General features: G+C 42.6%; 1 protein-coding gene across 1 annotated transcript in view; it reads left to right on the forward strand.

Moving 5' to 3' along the window:
• The first annotated feature begins 7,710 nt into the window (after window positions 1–7,710).
• Window positions 7,711–13,594, forward strand: part of BRINP2 (BMP/retinoic acid inducible neural specific 2) — a 262,091-nt gene continuing 256,207 nt past the window's right edge. Inside the window, exon 1 of the mRNA XM_018575321.1 lies at window positions 7,711–8,491. The gene's annotated coding sequence lies outside the window, so the exon portion shown is untranslated. The remainder of the gene's footprint in view (window positions 8,492–13,594) is intronic.

Raw genomic sequence — 13,594 nt, forward strand, 5'->3', positions numbered from 1 at the left:
CGAATGCAATTCAGAAATTTGGAACCCGAATGCCATTTGGGACTGGGAGCCTCAGCTTTAGTATTATATGTACAGTATATAGTGTATATGGCTCCCATGTTGCCGTAACGAAAATTCGTGTTCAGACCCATTCGGATGCATTCAACCGAAAAACACATCTGATTGGCCAGAAAAGTCACATGTCTGATTCAGTTTCGTTTTTGAACAAAATTCAGACGGGATCCAAAACTGGGAAACCGAAATTCGGATTCGGACACATTTGGATGCATTGTGATTTGGAAATCTGGATGTGTCCGAATGTCCGAATTTAGGAAAATGAATCTGAATTTTGATTCGGAACAAAATTAATCACACATGTCTACTGGAGATGCATTTTTACACACTTTTTTTTTCTGGAAGTGAAGGTTACTTTAGACATGTGCATTCGGATTCGGACAAACCTGCAAATCAAGGAAAATCAGTTGATTCGGCGGTTCGTCCGAATCTAAAATAACAAATTTAATATATGCCCGAATATACTAAAATAATATTCGGGTATACATAAATTTGTTTTCAGAACATGCCGGCGGCCATATTTTTTTGTTGTGCACATGTCTAGTTTACTTCCTGATTTTTGTTTTAAGTTGTGCATGTTAAAATGCACATAAAACACATCTATCATTTTACATGGATACCATTCAACTATTCATGTGCACGTGCTTACAGCATACTGTACCTAAAGTGTACCTAAAGTGCAGCATGCAATATTTGTTTAAAATGCAGCCCATGAAAATGCACAAGAGAGAACTGTACTTAACATGGTATAGAACTCTTCATGTTACCGAAAAGGGTGTAAAGGTGTAAACCAGAGGTGGGGAGCCTCTGGTCCTCCAGCTGTGGTGAAACTACAAATCCTAAGAGGCATTGCAAGATTCTCACAGCCACAGGAATAACACCCAGAGACAGATGCATCATGGAATTTGTAGTTTCACCAAGCTGGAGGGCCAGGGGTTCCCCCCTGGTGCAAACTGACCTCTAAAGTGACTCTGTTGCTTTTTTTAAAAGATGAACAGTGGCAGTTATTACTCACCTGTCCCATTGTCTGCACCGCAAACTCCTCTGTGTTAAAGAGATACTCTTGCTAAAAGATCTTTTACATTCAACACTTCCGTGAGTGTTAGATACTGGTGTCCCTGCACCACTCATTGCTTCTATCCACTAACCCCTACATCTTTGCAAAGCACAAGGAAGGGACCAAAGAGCAGAGCAGGGGAACTAGGCATCCAACATGACCAAAGGTCTGATAGATGCAGAAACGTTTAGTAGTACAGGCAGCAGGACAGATGAGTGTTACTTGCTTGCTTTGGAGGGAATACTACTCTTTACCTTTAAAAAATAGCAATATAGTTACTATTAGTGAACCTGTAATTTTCCCATACAGGATATAAAAAACAGGTTCATCTTCATTCTGTTCCAAACTGGGGTTTGGAACTTACAAAGGGCTGAGGACTCTATTCCCACCATCGTATGACATTACTGGGAGTCTGAGCAGTCAGTTACCAAGCACTGGTATTCTCAAGTGGGAGTAAGTGGAGTGAATCGCACGCTCCCTCTACTTCGACCAGATGTGTGATTTGAATTCCCCAGATGAGGCCAGGCAAAATGAGCAACAGGTGAGCAAATAGAAGGCAAATCTAGACACTTGCAGAGACCACCTTTACAGCGGCAGTAATCTCTCCTTGTAGGGGTGCGCTCTTGCCTTAAGGTACAGGTATGCATACTTGCACATTATGGCAAACCTACCTCCTGCTGTGCTGACCTATACGAAACATTTCTGCTCTGACTTTTTTTGGGACCTATGGTGATCCTCTTCGGACTTGTGTGCAGGAATTACATTGTCCTCAGCACCTGGCTCTATTCCAGGCATGCTGAGAATAAAGCTGAGATGTGCATTGCGTAGTGCATGTGCTGCGTACACACAAGGCAGAAAATCACTGGGAGCCAAATAAAAGGAGAAAAAGGCTTTGCATGTCTTCTGACACCCCCTTAGAATTTCCTGTCGCTGGACTTTAGTTCCACTCAAAAGTAAAGCTGTTGCTGTGTAAAGCAAGATACCTATACATGGCTGTTTACTTTGCTGCCATAGCAAACTGCTTATTAATGTTGTTATTTGTGGCTTGGTATGCTCCTCTATTTCCCCCCTCTTCTGTTTTGTGGATAGACCCCCAGTTTTCTTTTTTTAAAGTGACACTAAACCCAATAATTAAATGTTAAAACCATGGAGAACAAACGCATTCCCCATGGTTCCTGTGTGTGTTGTAAAGTAGCCTCCGCTACAAGCTTGCGCCTGTAATGAACTGGAATCTTACATTTAGTTTACTCATTTGTACTGAAATTGTAGTCCATCACAGGCGCGAGCTTGGAGTGGTGGTTACTTTACAACACACACAGGGACCATGGGAAACAAAAGTAGCCACCCTCCAGAAGGAAGAACAGTGTCAATACCAATTCAGAGATGATTTGAGGATCTACAGCCGAGTGATACACAAATAAGGTACATTTCACTTAATAGTTAAAGGAGAACTATGAGGTGAGTGATTTTCACTCAACCTCATAGTTCGAGCCGGCGCGTGACAATGAAACTGTCACACGTCGGCTCTATAGATGGGGAAGTGAGCGAACACATACCGTCGCTCACTCACTTTCCGTCTGTCACGGCTCCCCGCATGGATTCCCCCCTCCCCTCTACGATCCTAAAGTGCTGAGTGGAGGAATGGACAGGGGAAGGGGGCGGGCACAGCTGGCTCGGTCTCAGTATATAGCGAGCTGTAGTTTACTATATACTGAGCTTTGGGTCATGGGAGGATTGAGCCGACGTGTGACAGTTGCATTGTTGGCTCGAACTATGAGGATGAGTGATTTTCACTCACCTCATAGTTCTTCTTTAACTCCTGAGTTAAGTGTCAGTTCAGGTTATATGAACAAATTGATAACATGTGTCAAGATATGTTTACATTAAAGAAACATTATATAGTAGAAGCTTTGTCATTTTGTATTGTTTGAAAACAACATGGTTTATTTTCCTTTTAATGTGTCTTCAGACCATATAAATAACATTTCTTGGAAGAGTACTTATTTTGGTCATAAGTGAAGGTGACCTTCCTAAGGTATTGCACAAGTTCTTTCATCCTATCCAGTACAGGGGTTAATTCAATTATCCTTGTTGAATATTTTCTGTTGACTATTAAAGGGCATTGAATTAGCCCATGTGCAAGGCATTATAATGTTGCTACAGCATCTCTAAGCACATTGCTCTAAGAGCGACTACACCTTCTCCATGATAAGCAGGTCCTCGTCCCATTACCAGCTTGCAGAAAATAAAAAGACAACCCAATTTGGAGGCATTACATGATGGGCAGTATAATTATCTTAAAACTACATGTTTACCATGCAGAAAAGCAAGGCAGAATAGAACGGAAAAACTACATAATGGAAGCAGCTGTCTAAAACCCAAAGGAAATGCTTATTGTCTGTTCTGTTTCTCACAGCTTAAGTACTTTTCCATAAAAAAAATACAGCAATTCAACAGCTAGAACAAAATGACTAATATTTTGCATACTGTAGGAAAGCACTTACATACCAGGAGTTAAATTGTACTTTTCATTTCAAGATGTGTTCTTTTTTAAGCTTTACACCGAAAGAGACCTAAAATAGGCAGGGTCGTGTTTACCATAAGGCTATGGTTGGCCAGCACCTACAGCCGGTTATCAGGGTATGGCTAGCCATGCACTGTTCAAATTCAACTAAGACTTTCTGAGTCAGTTGAAAATCCAGCTGTGAGTCTCCTTGTTGGCACCACCCGGCTTGACAAACTTCGACTGAAAAATCTAAGGAGTCAGTTGGCAAACAGTTTTAGTCCCTGTTCATATATTAAGACAGCTGCAGGTGCCAGTTGTCTGAATACAATAGCCAGCAGAGAAGATTTTTTCCATCTATGCTGATTAGCGTGGATGGAAAAATTGAGGCAGAACAACAGAAATCTAGCCTTGTATGGCTAGCTTAAGAGAGAGAAGACAACCTAAAAGCATGACGATTTCCGTTTGCATTTATGTCTTTTTGAGTATAGGATGCACACTTTGGACCTCCCTATTCACATTCATCTTTTTTAGATTTTGTCAGGATCATAGCTAGAATATTTGTCAGCCGAGGTGTGTAATTTTTTAACAACCCCATCACCATGTTCCTCTACATGCCAAATTATTTTCATGTCCTTCCTTCTGGAGGGTGGCTACTTTTGTTCCCCATGGTCCCTGTGTGTGTTGTAAAGTAGTCCCCGCCCCAAGCTTGCCCCAGTGATGGACTACAATCTCACGTTTAGTTTACTAATATGTATTGAAATTGTAGTCCATCACGGGAGTAAGATTGGAGAGGTGACTACTTTACAACACACACAGGGAGCATGGGGAAGAAAATTAATTACCCTCCAGAAGGAAGGACAGTGTCAGCACCTATTCAGAGATGATTTGAGGATCTAACTTTAATAATCAGGGTACTTGAATTCATTTTTAAGGTTTAACTCCTGAGTTTAGTGTCTCTTTAAAAAGGGTGAATGTTGTGTGCCGTGGTGAAACACGGGAATTGCAGTGTACATCGATATTGACAGCCCCCAAAGTATTCCATTGGATTTGATCATCTCCTTTCTTACAACATTCCTCATGGTATCCTCATACACAGGAAGGTGTAGCTGGATTTACCACCCAACCTGAAGAATATCCAAGTGGGTAATGACTGGTCACTATGGTTGTACACTGCCCATAACACTGACAACGTTCTGAAAATCAGGTCTAAGCTTCCTTATGTCCTCTGTAGATTAGATTATTTGTTTCCGTTTAAAGGTATAATAAAGTCTAAATATTTTTTAGGCTGTTTGAAATGCCAATTAACTGGTCACTGGTCCTGATATCCTGTTTTAGGGCATCTCCTTTACATTCAAGGGTCCTATGGAGCCACCTTGTTTGTGCTAGTGAGCTGTGTGTGTCTTCCCAAGCATAGCAAGTCAAGCTACTTCCCCCTCCCTACATCCTCCTTCCTTCTCCCTTCTCGAAGTACAAAATAGTACAAATATGTAGATAAGGACTTTTCTTCATCCTGACCTGTCTGCCTCTTCAAGGTCAGTGACTCAAAAATAATATAATACAGAAGGTCACCGTAGCAACCAGTCAAGTTGAATTTTCAGAAGGAGTTGAACAATGGCTGCCCCATATTGTTCTCATGACGGGTGCACTTTGGGCAGGGGCGTCCCGAGGCTGGGTGTCACCAAGAGTGAAGACCGGGTGACACCCCGCCGTGATGTCATCACGCATGCGCGTTACGTTGCAGCACGCGTGCACGATCGTGTTATGACTTTGGGTTCAGTTTTTAAATCTGCAGATTTCAATGAAATAATACAATGTGACCCTGCCATGACACTTATTATTCAGACACTTCCTGTTATACAGCGACCAAGCATTAAAATGCTCTGTGTCCCTGTCTACTCTTCAGTGTTGTTATCATGTCAATGAACAATAGAAATCACCAGCACTCCGTAAATTAAATTAAAAAAAAGTCCATTTATTTTGACTAAACGTCACACATATCGCATAATCCAACGTTTCGGGACCACGCAGGGTCCCTTCATCAGGGCAGAGATGTGACGCATGTAGACATGAAGTGGCTGCAAATAGGCTGAAGGAGATCAGCAACACTGAGATGAAAAAGGTATGTAAAAAAGCTGAAGCAGGATTTTCTCAAAGAGAAACTCAAGACAATTGGTAGGAAGTAAGTCACATGAATTTGCCCATATTATAACCGTGCAATAATGAGGGGGTATACTGTGAGCTGTGCTACAAGGAGGTAAGTCACATGAATCAGCCCATATAATAATCATGCATCAGGGGGCATATGGTGATTTGTGCTGCTGGGAGGTAGGTCATTTAGCCATGCAATGATCAGGGGGTATATAGTGATCTGTGCTGCTAGGAGGTAGGTCAAATAGCCATGCAATAATCAGGGGGTGCTGCTGTGAGGTAGGTCATATAACCATGCAATAATCTGTGGGTGCTTCAGAGAGGTAGGTCATGCAGCCATGGAATGATCAGGGGGTATATAGTGATCTATGCTGCTAGGAGGTAGGTCATATAGCCATCCAATGATCAGGGGGTGCTGCTGTGAGGTAGGTCATATAGCCATGCAATAATCAGGGGGTGCTGCTGGGAGGTAGGTCATAAAGCCATGCAATGATCAGGAGGTGCTGCTGGGAGATAGGTCATATAGCAATGCAAGGATCAGGGGGTGCTGCTGGGAGGTAGGTCATATAGCCATGTAATGATCAGGGGGTGCTGCTAGGAGGTAGGTCATACAGCCATGCAATGATCAGGGGGTGCTGCTGGGAGGTAGGTCATATAGCAATGCAATGATCAGGGGGTGCTGCTGGGAGGTAGGTCATATAGCCATGCAATGATCAGAGGGTACTGCTGGGAGGTAGGTCATATAGCCATGCAATGATCAGGAGGTGCTGCTGGGAGGTAGGTCATATAGCCATGCAATGATCAGGGGGTGCTGCTGGGAGGTAGGTCATATACCCATGCAATGATCAGGGGGTGCTGCTGGGAAGTAGGTCATTTAGCCATGCAATGATCAGGGGGTATATAGTGATCTGTGCTGCTAGGAGGTAGGTCATATAACCATGCAATAATCTGTGGGTGCTGCTGGGAGGTAGGTCATATAGCCATGCAATGATCAGGGGGTGCTGCTGGGAGATAGGTCATATAGCCATGCAATGATCAGGGGGTGCTGCTGGGAGGTAGGTCATATAGCCATGCAATAATCAGGGGGTGCTGCTGGGAGGTAGGTCATATAGCCATGCAATGATCAGGGGGTTTATGATAATCTGTGCTGCTAAGGGGTAAACCACTTGAATCAGCCAAGCAGCAAGTGTCCCTTGAAATTCTTATACAATATCAGCAAGTGTCTAGAGCAGTCCTGAAACGATGCTGTAATCATTGACAGGTTTGGGTGTGTTTCAGCATTTGAGTCTGATTAGAAGAAGTTCATAAAAAGCTAATTCAGATGTCCTTGGAAGGCAAAATCTGGCCTTCCAGAAGCACCTTCCCATCACCTCGGCAGCTCTGCTCATTGCAAGGTGTGGGAGGATATCGCTAAGCAATAAACACTTCATAATCCCGATCCATGGCAGCTAGAAAGTCTTCACTGAGAACTGAGTTTTCGCATCAATATTTCCTCCAACATGGCACCGCAGAAATAATTGTCATTCCACTTTCCTGCTCTGTCCCTTTTCGCACTACAACCTGTGTTGAGCAGGAATAGCTGCTCCGAATTGTTATTACATGATATATTATCTCCTGGGTGTCTTATTACATTAAGGATCAGGGATTGTAGAACAATTGGTTTCAAACTCAGCTACTTTAAGTGGAAATAAGAGACTTAATAGATTTGTAAATCCAGGCAGCTGCAGCCCTAACTCCCCCCTACTGCAATCCTCTATAAGATATTGTTCAACGGCGATGCTCTGGAAAGCATCGAGAGGGTTAAAGCCCAGAGCCCAAAGTCTTCCAATCAAGTGTCGCCCCAGGGAAGGATCTGGCCAATCGCCGCGTGGCGGAGGCGTGACGCTCAGAGCCATTGGCTGCGCTGGGACAGGCATGCAATGGAAGGAGAGCGAGTTTTCACACTGACTTGGTGCTGATGCTGAACTGGTGCTTGTGAGTGAATCCTGCAGGTAACACACTTAGGAGCAGAGAGAGAGAGCGAGCGAGCTAGAGAGAGAGACACACACGGAAAAACTCAGAGGGATATGAAAGAAGAGGCAGGCACGGAAGGAGGAGAGATGGGAGGAAGAAGCATTGCTACATAAATGCCACTAATTGCAGAAACCTTCTAGATCTCATCACTGACAGATCATCGTCTTCATGGCAAGACAATGGGAAACAGACAGACCTTGATCCATTGTAAAAAAAAAAGAAAAAGGAGCAGGATGCTCACAGTGACCTTATAGAGAGAACGCACACTGGGCTCCACACATTCCACAGAATGATTGACACCTAGCAGCAAAGCAGGGCATGCCAAGCTCTATGCACTCATTTGCAAGCACACAGCTGATTCCCTTGCAGGGGGTGCAGGGGGACTGTGCACATGACCCTCTGTCCCTAGGTGACTTTTCGACCTGGACATCAACCTTCGCTGTTGAATTGTTTCCTGACAGGTTTGGATTTTTTTCGCTGACATTGGGAAGCAACGAGCTGACTGAGTTGCAGCTAATCTAGTCCCCCCCGAACTTTCAGTCTGGAATCTGGGAAACTAACAAGGATCAAGAATCAGCCGGTACTACACAGGCTATCATTGGATCTTTCTCTTTTTTTTTTCATTTTTCATTTTTTTTTTGGTCAAGGCAGCTGTAGACAATTGATTGGCAGTGCCGAGGTGGTGTGGGGCCCCCTTTGATATTGCCCTTTGGGTAAGTTGACTTTAATGACTTGCTTAGTTAAAAGCTTACATGGGTTGCATAGTCTAAAAAACAACAAAGACAGTTAAATTATCTCTCAGGGTATGTGTTTCAGTCTGGAAAGGAGATAGGATTCACGTCAAATGTAAAAGCTTTCATTGCTGGAGGTAAAAGTGGATACTTTCCAGTTGTAGTACGAACAATTGGCTGTATGAATACTCCATAGGATGACACAGGCATGTACATATTCATTATGTTTGTGCGCCACTGCATGGTATTATTTATAGAATACTGAAGTCATCTTTGGGAAGGTATAGAATAGCGTAGGATATACTGCTGGCACCCTGTATGAACCCACCGTTGTTGTGTGCTTCCCTTTTAATGGATAGGGAACCACAGAGAAGCCTGAATGGGTTAAACTTCTTTCCCTGCAATAATGCTGTAGGGCACCAGTCCATTGACCTGTTCCTTGCTAAAGAGACCCACAAGGCATTGCTCCATTAATCACTTTATCGCTGGGTTTTATGTTCTCAGTGCACTGCAGAAAATCTAATAACCCTCTAGAATAGAGGTTGTGTTACCCCATAACTGCTAGAGGGGCCAGTGCTGCCGGATCCGTCTTCTGCCGGGGTATTTTTAGACTTGCTTTAGATTCACCTCGGGATCTTGGATAGCAGGCCATCAGTGTTCCTCCTTCTTGAATTTTAGGCATAGGCAGGGTTGAGGAAATGCACTTCTCCTTTTTGGCCAGAATGACTTGTAGAACACACGTCTGCTGAAACAGAACCTCTTTGTGAGTGCAGCTGTCAATCACCATCCTAGCTCACAAAAGAGGTAGGATGCTATCAGAAACACCATTAATAACTCTTCCAAGAAGTTCTGCAGCATCTGCGACATTGACAAAGCCAAGGGGACTTGTAATATGGCTCATATCCACATGCCCCCTAAGGTTTTTTGGGTGATTTTAAGTTCTCAAACTCTATGGCTAGACAGCATAAACTCGTAGATGAAGTCATTTGCTGATAATTACTTGTGTTGATGGAGGTGTTTAGCTCCATCACCCCAGGTGAGGTTTTATTTGAAATGTCTCTTTATTTGGACAAGTGTCCAGGTCCAGACCGCCTCTGTCTGAATTGAAATGGACAATGCAATTGCTCAAGTGATGGTCAAGCAATGTTATCCAGTTACTGCTATGAAATATGTGAGGTTCGGGAAAGAATGTAAACATAGGACCTCCATCAGACAACGGTCAGTACAGTTATATCCGATATGATATTCTGCTCTAACACCTGGATTTGCTTCTAGCTCAAGGTCCCTGAGGGCACTGCAGGCCATTTTTGGAAAAATAAAAGGAAAATAAATTGAATGAGCTGAGAGGATGACAATCCTAGTCATGAATGGCATTCTGTATGAAGCCACAGCTGTGCTGTCACGCTCCTATAGGCAAATTAGAGTTCCCCCTGTGCCCTCTGGCCCCATAACAGGTTGTTTATGGAAAATTAAAAAAAGCACCAAGGCCTGTTTAAATGCTGCAGCTAAAGTATGAGCCTACTGTGCAGCTGAGGGCTGGATGGCATGGCCGTGTATAGGTTGAAAAGCGAAATACCCTTATAAATATTCTGGGATGGCAGTCTCATTTTAATTTGGTTATATGATTTCTTTTCCGGTCATAAATTCAATTCAAATTTCCATTGGTGTGTGAAGCAGCTGCAGTATCATTTGACTGCTTTCTGGTACGTTATGGGCAGCGTAACTGAGTTCAGGCAGGCTAGTGCTTGTCACATTTTGCATGAGAAAGAGCTCTTGCAGGCGCTGGGTACCCACACTGCCTTTTAAGTAGGAGATGCTGGCTGGAGGTGCAATGTAGGCACAATCCTTGCCTGCTTTCCTTTGGTGTATTGATTACATTGAAACAATGATATATCTGCCAGGCAAAACCTCCATTTATCCTGAAGCAAAAAGCCGAGTGAAAGGCAGAGCGAAGTCACAGCTCTTCCTAGCAGTAGTTATTATACGTTGGGTGTCATCTTTTTGACTTGGGGGAAGTGATTAATAGCGGCTCACATGCTCTCGCTAACCCGCGCCTTTCCAGTAAAGGGCTGAACAGTACGCCTATGACATAATACAAGGTTTCCGTCTTACTGCTAAGATATTCCGTGAGCCTTGGATTCTTAGCAAGCCTGCATATGTAATATGAATAAGGAATGGTTTTGTAGTTCCAGCACAGATGAATGGACTTCAGGATGCCAGTCCCCACCCCCAGGACATATTGGAACTTGTGATTTGAACAGGCCATAGATATAGATAGCTTGAGAAGGCCATGTTAAGACTGATCGTTTAGAAGTGTGTGCTGGGACTTACAGTACTCTCATAGCTAAAGGTCACCAACCAGTATTTTTTTTTTGTAGATGGGGGGGCATACATTATATGCAGTCCACTTATTGGCAAAGGCATTTTTAACAGGTTTAATTAGTGAGGAGAAAGCTGTGATGTGCAAGGGTCAGCAATTCATAACAGCCAATCAGATTTCAGTTAACAATAGTTAAAGCAAAAGTTGGATCGGGCTGGTTGCTACAGGTTACCATTCTTCATTATTACTCTTCCTTTTGCAGGATAAGATCATAGGAGATTTTTGTTAAGAAGCCTCAGTGATTTTTTTTTTTTACTGGGGCAGATTTAAATGTTTTATAATGACTGCTAGTCAGTGTGAAGAAGTTGGCCATCCAAGGTGCATTTCACTTTGCCATGATCTACGTACTAACGTGAACTCTTTAAAATCTATGGGTGGTGATAAGACAACTTTGAAGACTTTTATCCAGATTTGCTACTAGGGTTGGAGGTTGAAGGTGATCCTGTGATTTGAACCTTCTTGTGATTCCTGTCTTTAAAGGCCCCATAATAGTAATAATGATAAAAATAGTTCCCAAAAAATTGAAAGAAATTATCCCGTAATCATCATCAAGTCATATGTTATTTTAGGGCCCATTAACCCACTAGTATAATTTTTACATCTCAAGCATCTTTACTTACTCACAAATACTTATTTCACGCTTTGTTTTTCCTCCACACTTTATGACGATAGTGCTTGTCCTTCTCTCTGTCTGTTCTTCCCTCCCAGAGATTGTCATTTGTCCCATAGTTGACATTGTCCGGTGCCCCCAGCAGTTTCTCTTTGCTTAATGTCTTTGTGTTTTGTGTGATCCTCTACATGCACCCCCCTCCTCATTTTCTTCAGAACATTTGATGGGGTTGGCCAGATTAGTTAATTTGATTGTATTGTGTGCCAAGTGGAAACGCCTCTAAATGCAAAACAAGGACATTACCTTTTCTGCCAGCATATTTTTACATCCAGGCCAGGGGTGGAGGAAGTGCAGGAATCTGTCAAACCTAGATTTCAACAGAATCTTTTAAGGAGCAAGCATTCATTGACATGAGCAATCATGGCCATTCATTGACAGCCCTAGTAATGGTACAATTATAGACCAGCAGTCAGTTGTTAGCTTTTCCACTAGCTGGCTACAATGGTATTCTGTGCTCGTGTGTATGCAATTGCTTTAGCTGGAAGAAAACACCATATTAGCTTCAAAGACAACCTTCCGTTTTTTTCCCTATTCCTTTCGGTTGATGAAAACACACCATACACTTACATTGCTATTTTCACAGTGATTGAGGAAATAAGCATGTTGGGACTCAGCCAGTCATGTTAACAGAACAAAAAAGAAGTCACAACAGCAAAGTATCAGTTCTTTACAGAATACTCTGACACATGGGTGGTAAGGCAGGATAGCTATTATGTTTGGCCTTATCACAATTGGCCCTGCCATACTGGAAGTCTCTGTAGCTCCCTGTAGTTACACTTAAGTTAAAATATAAAGTCAACCTTGGTCTTTGTACTGTAAACTTAGATACTGTGTGCTATGTATTGTTATACAATTAGAACTGAAGTGACACTAAACTCAGGAGTTAAACCTTAAAAATGCATTCAAGTACCCTAACTATTACCAAAAATGTAGCTTATCTGTTTAACACACGGCAGTAGAACCTCAAATAATTTCTGAATTGGTGCTGACACTGTCCTTCCTTCTGGAGGGAGGCTACTTTTGTTCCCCAAGGTCTTTCTGTGCTGTAAAGTAGCCACTGCTCCAAGATCACTCCTGTGATAGACTACAATCTCACATTTAGTTTACTAATTTGTATTGAGATTGTAGTCCATCATTGGAGTGAGCTTGGAGCGGTGGCTACTTTACAACACACACAGGGACCATGGGGAACACAAGTAGACCCCCTCCAGAAGGAAGGACAGTGTCAGCACCAATTCAGAGATGATTTCAGGATCTACAGCTGAGTGATACACAAATAAGCTACATATTAGTTAATAGTTAAGGTACTTGAATGTAATTCTAAGATTGAAATCCTGCGTTTAGTGTCACTTTAATGAAAAAAAGTTTTTTTTGGCCAGTCCCTAGGTAAACAAGTCGAGTGACACTGCCTTGTAAAATTTTACCGAGTGGCCTCTCTCTATAGTTATTGGCAGGATCCATAATTATTTTCACAAGCTAATGTTTGTCCCATAGATCAGTTTTTAGTGGCAGCATAGTGATACAGTGGCCAACACTGTGGTCATGCAGCACAGGGCACTTTTGTTCCGCTTCCACTAGGGCATTAGCTTCATGGAATTTGTAGTCTTTGCTTTTCTCGCCATTCAAAGAAAAGTGATTGGTCAATCAACCTCTGAGCAAACTGAATGTAGGGTGAATGTGAAAGGAACTTTCGATTGTAAGCTTCTCCAGGCACAGGCACAGGTTCATACAAATGGTTCTATCTACTCTGGACAGCCCTGCCTATTATGTCAGCCACATATCAATACATGAAATAAACAGAACATTTTTCCAAATGCAGAATTGACGTAGAGACTAGCAAGACTATAGAAGGCGTATAGACAGGTTTTGATTTTATTGGATAGGTTCTATTTTTATATATTTAAGTGTAATGCGGCTTTAGTACTGAGACCATCTTGAAATATTCTGAAAAAAAAAACACTGGATAAACGTGCTGGAGGCATATAATTATTTATGCCTATTTTTCACTTTTCAGCATCTGGTGATTTCACGCATC

This window comes from Nanorana parkeri, unplaced genomic scaffold (genome assembly GCF_000935625.1).
Source record: "Nanorana parkeri isolate BGI_ZX_2015 unplaced genomic scaffold, ASM93562v1 scaffold52, whole genome shotgun sequence".
Taxonomy (NCBI): Eukaryota; Metazoa; Chordata; class Amphibia; order Anura; family Dicroglossidae; genus Nanorana; species Nanorana parkeri.